Genomic DNA, 8,500 nt, shown 5'->3' with positions numbered 1-8,500 from the left:
TAGGAGATCTTCTTGACCCAGGGACTAAACCCGTATCTCCTGAGTCTTCTGCATTGGCAGGAGGATTCTTTGCCACTGAGCCACTGAGAACATTCTCCTAGATACCCAATTGTCTCAAAACATCATTTTTTGTTGACTTGTTCAAATTGGAGCCAAACAAGGAGCATGTAGCATATCTAGTTGTGATGATCTAGTCAGGTTACTTATGCTATTGAAATAATGTTCTATTCTATTTTACTAAGAGACTTTAAAAAATCATGAATGCTCACTTCATTTTATCATCGCATATATGATTTTAATTTCAACTTTTGTTTTTCATTTTTATTCTTTTGATGAGGCAAATTCCACAAGTAAATTCTCTAAAGATAAATTATCTTTGGGATAAGGCCAAATGTAACATGAAATACTAGTTTTGATCATTTCTTTTAGTACATTATCTCCTTAGTTATGAGTCAAATGCTGGTGACTTTCTCACTTAATCTTTTTATATCAAAAACAATATAAATGTCCAAAAATGAGTTAGAAATGTTTGTCTCATCTTTTCTTCTATAAATATTTTATAAGATATACTCATTCACCTTAACAATAAATAAATAAATAAAAGACATTTGCTTTTAAATTTGAAAATCTTATATCTTTTATTGAATTTTCAAATTTTAGTCAAATTAACTTATATTAAATAAGAAATAATATACTAGCCAATGTTTATGGAAAAACTGTTGTTCATGTGTCACAGTTGGCCCACCACCTATTTGTGTTAAAAGTTTAATTGGGCACACCTGAGCCCTTTCATTCACATATGGTTTATAGCTGTATTTGTATGACAGAGGGGGAGAACTGAGTAATTTCATCAGTTCCCCAAAAGAGGGACAATAATATATTACATTATTAATATAGTGCCATTTAGGCACAAATGGTGTTGACTTCTGATACTGATAATTAAAGTGTTTTCACTGATTGAAAACTTTATAATAACCACTAAAGAGTTTGTGTAGAGTTAGAGAGCCACATTATTTGATATCAGCATAAACTCCTTTATATCTTTTATAATAAAATTTAGAGTTCTTTTAATTCCTGGAACTATAACTTGTCAGTTTATGGTATATTTTTATTCAGGTATCAAGAACCCACATCATCAATCAATTCTAAACTTCAGTATTTTCAAATATTTCCAATTAACTGTAGAAATTATTAATTCAACAAGAAGGTAGGAGATAGTAGCTTCATGACCCTTTCCAAACTGGAAAACTCTTTAGTAATGTTTAAAGTTGTTTTCTTTGTTTTTCAGCAATTATGGATCTAAACTTTCGACTGAGTACAGTGTATGATATCATGAATAATTTGGCTCAATGAATTACAATTACAGTCTTTCTAGAAAAAAGGTTGGAAAATGTAAGATGAGTTTGGGTAACATTCAGTATTATTTAAAATTTTGTCTTCATGGAAAAGCAAAAAAAAAAAAAAAAACAGTGCCAGAGTTGCATGATCTTGGATAATCATCTTCTAAATTCTAATCCTTATAATGCTTAAAGCAGAGTGAACATACAAATTTTTAACAAAAGAAAATTTCAAATTTATATACAGTAAAATTTTGCCAATGTCAGCATCTTTATCCCTATTCATTAAGATTGTCATTTAATTAGGTAATTGAATGCTTTATATTTGTATGATATTAACTCAAAAGAACCACTAATATAAGAAAGTTGTAAAAACTGTCAACTATTGATTAATTAAAAAAACAGCTTAATTTCAAGCATTAAATTAATATAAAACTGATTATAGCAAATGTAGTCATATATGGTTTCCAATAATATTTAATTCTTCAGGTTTTTATTAGAAATTGTTATGTGTTACTTAAAGTGTTCCCCAAAAGAGGGACAATTTCACAGTTTTCTTGAAAGTATATATTCATAATTGTTCTCAAATTGGTAAATTACATGGCAGAGAAGATTTTAAGTTGGGTAATAAAAGATTTTTGATTTCTCGAGAAACTATAATTCCATTAATTTTGCTGTTTTTCACGTAATTCCAAAGTAGGCCATTGTAGGGAGAGAATAATATATGTAATACTCTAATAAGATGGTCAGATTATGCTCATGGTCTTGTATAGTAAATTAAAAATAGTGTTTAGCATGATTTACTGTTTCCTGAATTTCCAGAAAGAAATCTCTCTTGTGCATTCTTGCTCTGCCTCTTTATGTCTGAATTCAATTTCCCAAAAAAATATTGTGGAAGAAATGGAATTTTAAAAGTTTCAAAGAAGGAAATGGCAGTTTCATAGTTACAGAGTGGCACACATGTGTGCAGCTGCACAGTCATGCCAGGTCTTTGTGACACCATGGGCTGTAGCCCATCAGGATCCTCTGTTCATAGAATGTTCCAGGCAAGAATACTGGAGTGTGCTTCCATCTCCTACTCCAAAGTGTCTTCCCCACCCAGGGATCAAACCTGTTTCTCTTGAGTCTCCTGCATTGGCAGGTGGACTCTTTACCCCTGGCACCAACCAGGAAGCACAGAATGAAAAGCTGAGTCCAAAGGAAGGTAAGTGAATGAGAGAAGGATGGGAATTCGAATAGAAAAAAAAATGTATACAATATGCTTGCAAAGCTGCTGTCAATGAAATTATGAGTAATGAAAAATAACTCTGGAGACAATATGAAAATTATAGATTTTGAAAAGTTCTGAGTTTTATTTAATTGCATTTCATTATGCCTCTAATTTATGAAATATAACTTTTATTTTTTCATTTCTTTGAGAAAAGTACATTCTTCCTTGCCATGTCCATGAAGGCTCTCTTGACTTGCTGATTCCTAGGATATAGATGAATGGGTTTAGCATGGGGGCAATTGAGATATTTTGCGTAGCTACTCCCATGCTCAAAGACCACTGTCCTTCCCTGATGGATTCATGTACATGAAAATGCAGCTGGCATAAGAGATAGAGATGACAATCATGTGGGAAGAACATGTGGAGAGGCCTTTGACCTATCAGTGGTAGAAGGGATCGTGAAAATTGTTCTAATGACATATGTATCAGTTCAGTTCAGTTCAGTTGCTCAGTCGTGTCTGGCTCTTTGCGACCTCATGAACCGCTCCAGGCCTCCCTGTCCATCACCAACTCCCGGAGTTCACCCAAACCCATGTCCATCAAGTCGGTGATGCCATCCAACCATCTCATCCTCTGTTGTCCCCTTTTACTCCTGCCCTCAATCTTTCCCAGCATCAGGGTCTGTTCAAATGAGTCAGCTCTTCATATCAGGTCACCAAAGTATTGGAGTTTCAGCCTCAGCATCAGTCCTTTCAATGAATACCTAGGACTGATCTCCTTTAGGATGGACTGGTTGAATCTCCTTGCAGTCCAAGGGACTCTCAAGCGTCTTCTGCAACACCAGTTGAAAAGCATCAATTCTTCTGTGCTCAGCTTTCTTTATAGTCCAACTCTCACATCCATACATGACCACTGGAAAAACCATAGCCTTGACTAGACAGTCCTTTGTTGGCAAAGTAATGTCTCTGCTTTTTAATATGCTGTCTAGATTGGTCATAACTTTCCTTCCAAGGAGTAATTTTCTGGAAGGAAACTTACTGATGGATTTTAATTTCATGGCTGCACTCACCATTTGCAGTGATTTTGGAATCATGGCTGCAATCACCAACTGCAGTGATTTTGGAGTCATGGCTGCAGTCACCATCTGCAGTGATTTTGGAGTCAAGAAAAATAAAGTCAGCCAGTGTATCCACTGTTTCCCCATCTATTTGCCATGAACTGATGGGACCAGATGTCATGATGTTACTTTTCTTAGTGTTGAGCTGTAATCCAACTTTTTCACTCTCCACTTTCACTTTCATCAAGAGGATCATTAACTCTTCTTCACTTTCTGCTATAAGGGTGATGTCCTCTGCATATCTGAGGATATTGATATTTCTACCGGCAATCTTGATTCCAGCTTGTGTTTCTTCCAGTCCAGCTTTTCTCATGATGTACTCTGCATATAAGTTAAATAAACAGGGTGACAATATACAGCCTTGACGAACTCCTTTTCCTATTTGGAAGCAGTCTGTTGTTCCATGTCCAGTTCTAACTGTTGTTTCCTGACCTGTATACAAATTTCTCAAGAGGCAGATCAGGTGGTCTGGTATTCCCATCTCTTTCAGAATTTTCCACAGTTTATTGTGATCCACACAGTCAAAGGCTTTGGCATAGTCAATCAAGCAGAAATAGATGTTTTTCTGGAACTCTCTTGCTTTTTTGATGATCCAGCAGATGTTGGCAATTTGATCTCTGGTTCCTCTGCCTTTTCAAAACCAGCTTGAACATCAGGAAGTTCACGGTTCACATATTGCTGAAGCCTGGCTTGGAGAATTTTGAGCATTACTTTACTAGCGTGTGAGATGAGTGCAATTGTGTTGTAGTTTGAACATTCTTTGACATTGCCTTTCTTTGGGATTGGAATGAAAACTGACCTTTTCCAGTCCTGTGGCCACTGCTGAGTTTTCCAAATTTGCTGGCATACTGAGTGTAGCACTTTCACAGCATCATCTTTCAGGATTTGGAATAGCTCAACTGGAATTCCATCACCTCCACTAGCTTTAAAGTCATCAGTGAAATGCAAATTAAAATGAGACAAAGCACTATGTGTTCTAAGTCACTTCAGTTGTGTCCACTCTTTGCAACCATGGACTGTTGCCCGCCAGGTTCCTCTGTCCATGATTTTCCAGGCAAAAATACTGGAGTGGTTTGCCATTTCTTTTTCCAGAGGATCTTCTCGACCTAGAAATTGAACCCATGTGTCCTGCTTGGCAGGTGGATTCTTTACCACTGAGCCATCTAGGAAACACTTTCAAGTTATGATATCCTCTAACAAATACATCACAGAAAAATGTATTTATACGATTATTTCTTAAAAAATGCAATTATTTGAATAAATTGGACAAAGCCAAGAATTGGTTTAATGTAGTCACTGAATAATACAACTTATTGTGTGAAAATTACCTAACATCTCCTGCTCGATTTAGAATGAGTGCTAGAAAATAAAGCAGGACTCAAGTGTTTTAAGGTACAATGCAAAGAAAATAATCAAAAGAAAATAACATTGGCATGAATATAGAGAATGTTTTAGAATTGTATTCATGTTAATGATATTGATCACAATGAATTAAATTTTTCATCTTTTCCCTTTAATACACTTTGCACCTAAATATATTTATAAGAAGGAAAAAGGAGAAAAAGAGACAGATAAATGAACCACACAGTGATAACAGAGTTTGTCCTCCTATGCCTTTCTGATGATCCTGAGCTTCAGATTGTGATTTTCCTTTTTTTATTTATCACATATGTATTGTTACTGGAAACCTATTATCACCCTAACCTGAGTGGATTCCCATCTCCAGAGACCAGTGTATTTCTTCCTCCTAAACTTCTCTTTCTTAGAAATCTCCTTTACTACTGTGTGTATCCCCAGATTTATGGGGGCAATCATTACTAGGGACAAGACTATTTCTTACAATTGTGCAGCCTAACTATTTTTCTCTATTTTCATGGGGGTGACTGAATTTCACATTCTAACCTCCATGTCCTATGACCACTACATTGCCATCTGCAAGTCCATGCATTACACAACCACTGTGAGCAGGAAATTCTGCAGCGGGCTTGTGCTCTATGCTTGGCTGGGCAGGTTTCTGACCATCTTCCAATGCCTTATGCTTTTCCTCCATCTGGATTACTGTGCTTCCAATAGAAGCATAGTAATAACTTTTTGATCACTTTTTGTGTGACTGTTTTTTCCCCTTTTACAATTGTCTTGTTCACATTGATCATTTTGTGTGTGACTGTTTCCCCCTTCTGCAATTGTCTTGTTCAGATACATGACTTCTAGAGGTAATGGGATTTTTACTTTGTTTTTGTTAGTTTGCTATTCACCTTGGCATTAGTGATTTTGTCTTGCTGCTGCTGCTGCTGCTGCTGTGTCACTTCAGTTGTGTCCAACTCTGTGTGACCCCAAAGACGGCAGCCCACCAGTCTCCTCCGTCCCTGGGATTCTCCAGACAAGAACACTGGAGTGGGTTGCCATTTCCTTCTCCAACGCATGAAAGTGAAAAGTAAAAGTGAAGTTGTTCAGTTGTGTCCAACTCGTAGCGACCCCATGGACTGCAGCCTATGAGGCTCCTCCATCCATGGGATTTTCCAGGCAAGAGTACTATTAGGGTCCAATTCCTTTCAATTTATTACAGGAGAATTAATGCTGTTGTTCATAATTCCTTTACCAAATCTAGAAAAAAGAAACTTCGGTGCTCAAGCAGATAAACAGCCCACCCAGGCAAAGGACTATTTTAAAAAGAGGCGCCAGGTCTATAAAGACACAAGATATCCTCCTGAAGTCTGTGTGCAAGTTGAAGCTCTGATACTTGTAGAAGTATAAATGCTACCACATTATTAGGACTTTAGAGAATTTCATCTGCTAGTCAGAGAAAAAAGGCCTTCTCTACTTGTTCCTTTCACGTGATTGTCGTTTCCATCTCCTATGGAAGCTGTATATTCATGTATGCTAATCCCTCAGCCAAAGAAAAGGCATCATTGACAAAAGGAGTAGCTATTCTCAATACCTCTGTGGCCCCCATGTTGAACCCCTTCATCTACACCCTGAGAAACTAGCAAGTGAAACAAGCCTTCAAAGACATGGTCTATAAAGCAATGTTTCCTGCCAGTAAGTGAGATTTTGGTAAAAAATGAAGGCCACTTTAAATAGAAATTAGATTAAGTCCTGAAATTCCTAAATATCTGTATAGCTATGCTTGCTGTTTATAGTCTCTTAACAGGCCACATAATAGTTAATATAATAATTTCCCAAGGTTTCTTTCACTTCAATGCCCAAGTTTCTCCAGTGCATTGTTATTGGCATTTAAAATTATAGAAAATGTTATTTCTTATGCAGAATTTTCTGGAAATGAAACTTATTTCTTTAAGACATAGCACGATGTGAATAGTTTTAATTCTGTTAATCAGTTCCTGAAAGGATCCTATAATGCTGCATCGTACTTCAAATGTAGAGTTTCAAAATGAGTGTGTAATTTCCAGTGTATTTTCAGGCTGAACATTGACAATTTCCTATGGTTTAAGAATTTATATATTAAGAATGATAAGGCACTAAAGAGATAAAAGTCCAAAGAGATAAAATGTACTTTAAATGTAGAGCTTTTTATTTTGTAAAGTTCAGTAGCTATTTTCAAGGTAAATGTTTACCATATTATGTGCTAGTCATAGAATTCATATATTCTCTATCACTTTTGAAAAATGTTTATATTCAAATAATTCAGAGTAAATGCAATAAAACTAAATCACTACCACTTTCCTGAACTTAGTGATCATATTTATGACAATTGTTTTTCATTCCTGGTGAAGTGTTCACAAACCTCCAATTTTTAGGGTCTACTTTTCGAAATTAATTTTATTTGATTGGGTTATTTTCTCTTTCTTCATGTCCCTTGTAAATTGGTTGTTATCTACACATTTGACAAAACAGTCACTTCTCCCTGAGGATGGATTTGTTTAGGGGAAACCATAATCATTCGGTCCATCTAGAGTTTCTGGGAGCCTCTCAGATCTTTTCTAAGGATGTGTCTCCTCAGATTTGTGTTTGGAGATTCCTTGGTAAACTGAGTGAAGGTGGGAAACATTTCTACTTTGATTCCATTGTGTCCCTGTTTTTGTATAGTATCTAAAGATAGCAGGTCTGCAAAAAATATTTGTGGAATGAATAATAGTGATTCAGTCAATAGATTATTTTTGTCACTTCTAATATTAGATTAAAAGGAATCTGAATTATAAAATCTTGTAAAATTCCTAGATTTTATGCTTTCTTTAATTCCTGGGACCCAGTTTAACAATTGGATAAAAAAGGACACTTGGATAATAGATCCTTCTCAACAACCTGTCCCAGAACATGTGTATACCTGTGGCGGATTCGTGTTGATATATGGCAAAACCAATACAACATTGTAAAGTTAAAAAATAAAATAAAATAAATAATCTAAGAAGATTCTTGGAAAAGACTGACAATTTTAATGAACATTTTTTCAAAGTTTTTCATGTCGCTTTATGGGAATTCACTTAGCACCATCTTCTAGATCATTCTTATTTTATTGTTCTCAATTTCATGTTTTGAATAATTCATTTTATACTTAATAGATTTGGGAGCTACTTTATGGCGACATTTTATTATATAAGAAAGGAAGTTGAAAAAAAAAAAAGGAAGTTGTAATGTTTACATATGAGATTCATTCATCTTAGTATTTTAGCCAGCTAGCAAAACAATGCTTTTCAGAGAAATACTGACTTAGGAAATTCAGGAAACCACTTCCATAACTTTTGCACATTTAGATATCTTCACATAGATACTATGCAAAATATTGCATATGCCTCTGGCCTATTTCTCATGTTTTTCTATCCCTATGGACATTGTCTGGCAAGTTTTCTGTTTCAGTAGTGGTACAAATGTTGATAA

At 35.4% G+C, this 8,500-nt stretch overlaps 1 long non-coding RNA gene across 1 annotated transcript in view; it reads left to right on the top strand.

Annotated features, from left to right (window-relative positions):
* The first annotated feature begins 2,361 nt into the window (after positions 1–2,361).
* Positions 2,362–8,500, top strand: part of LOC133247748 (uncharacterized) — a 62,755-nt gene continuing 56,616 nt past the window's right edge. Inside the window, exon 1 of the long non-coding RNA XR_009736477.1 lies at positions 2,362–2,541. This is a non-coding gene — a long non-coding RNA (uncharacterized LOC133247748). The remainder of the gene's footprint in view (positions 2,542–8,500) is intronic.

Source organism: Bos javanicus, chromosome 5, assembly GCF_032452875.1.
Source record: "Bos javanicus breed banteng chromosome 5, ARS-OSU_banteng_1.0, whole genome shotgun sequence".
Classification (NCBI taxonomy): Eukaryota; Metazoa; Chordata; class Mammalia; order Artiodactyla; family Bovidae; genus Bos; species Bos javanicus.
The sequence above is the reverse complement of the archived record's forward strand: the minus strand, read 5'-3'. Positions and strand labels throughout refer to the sequence as shown.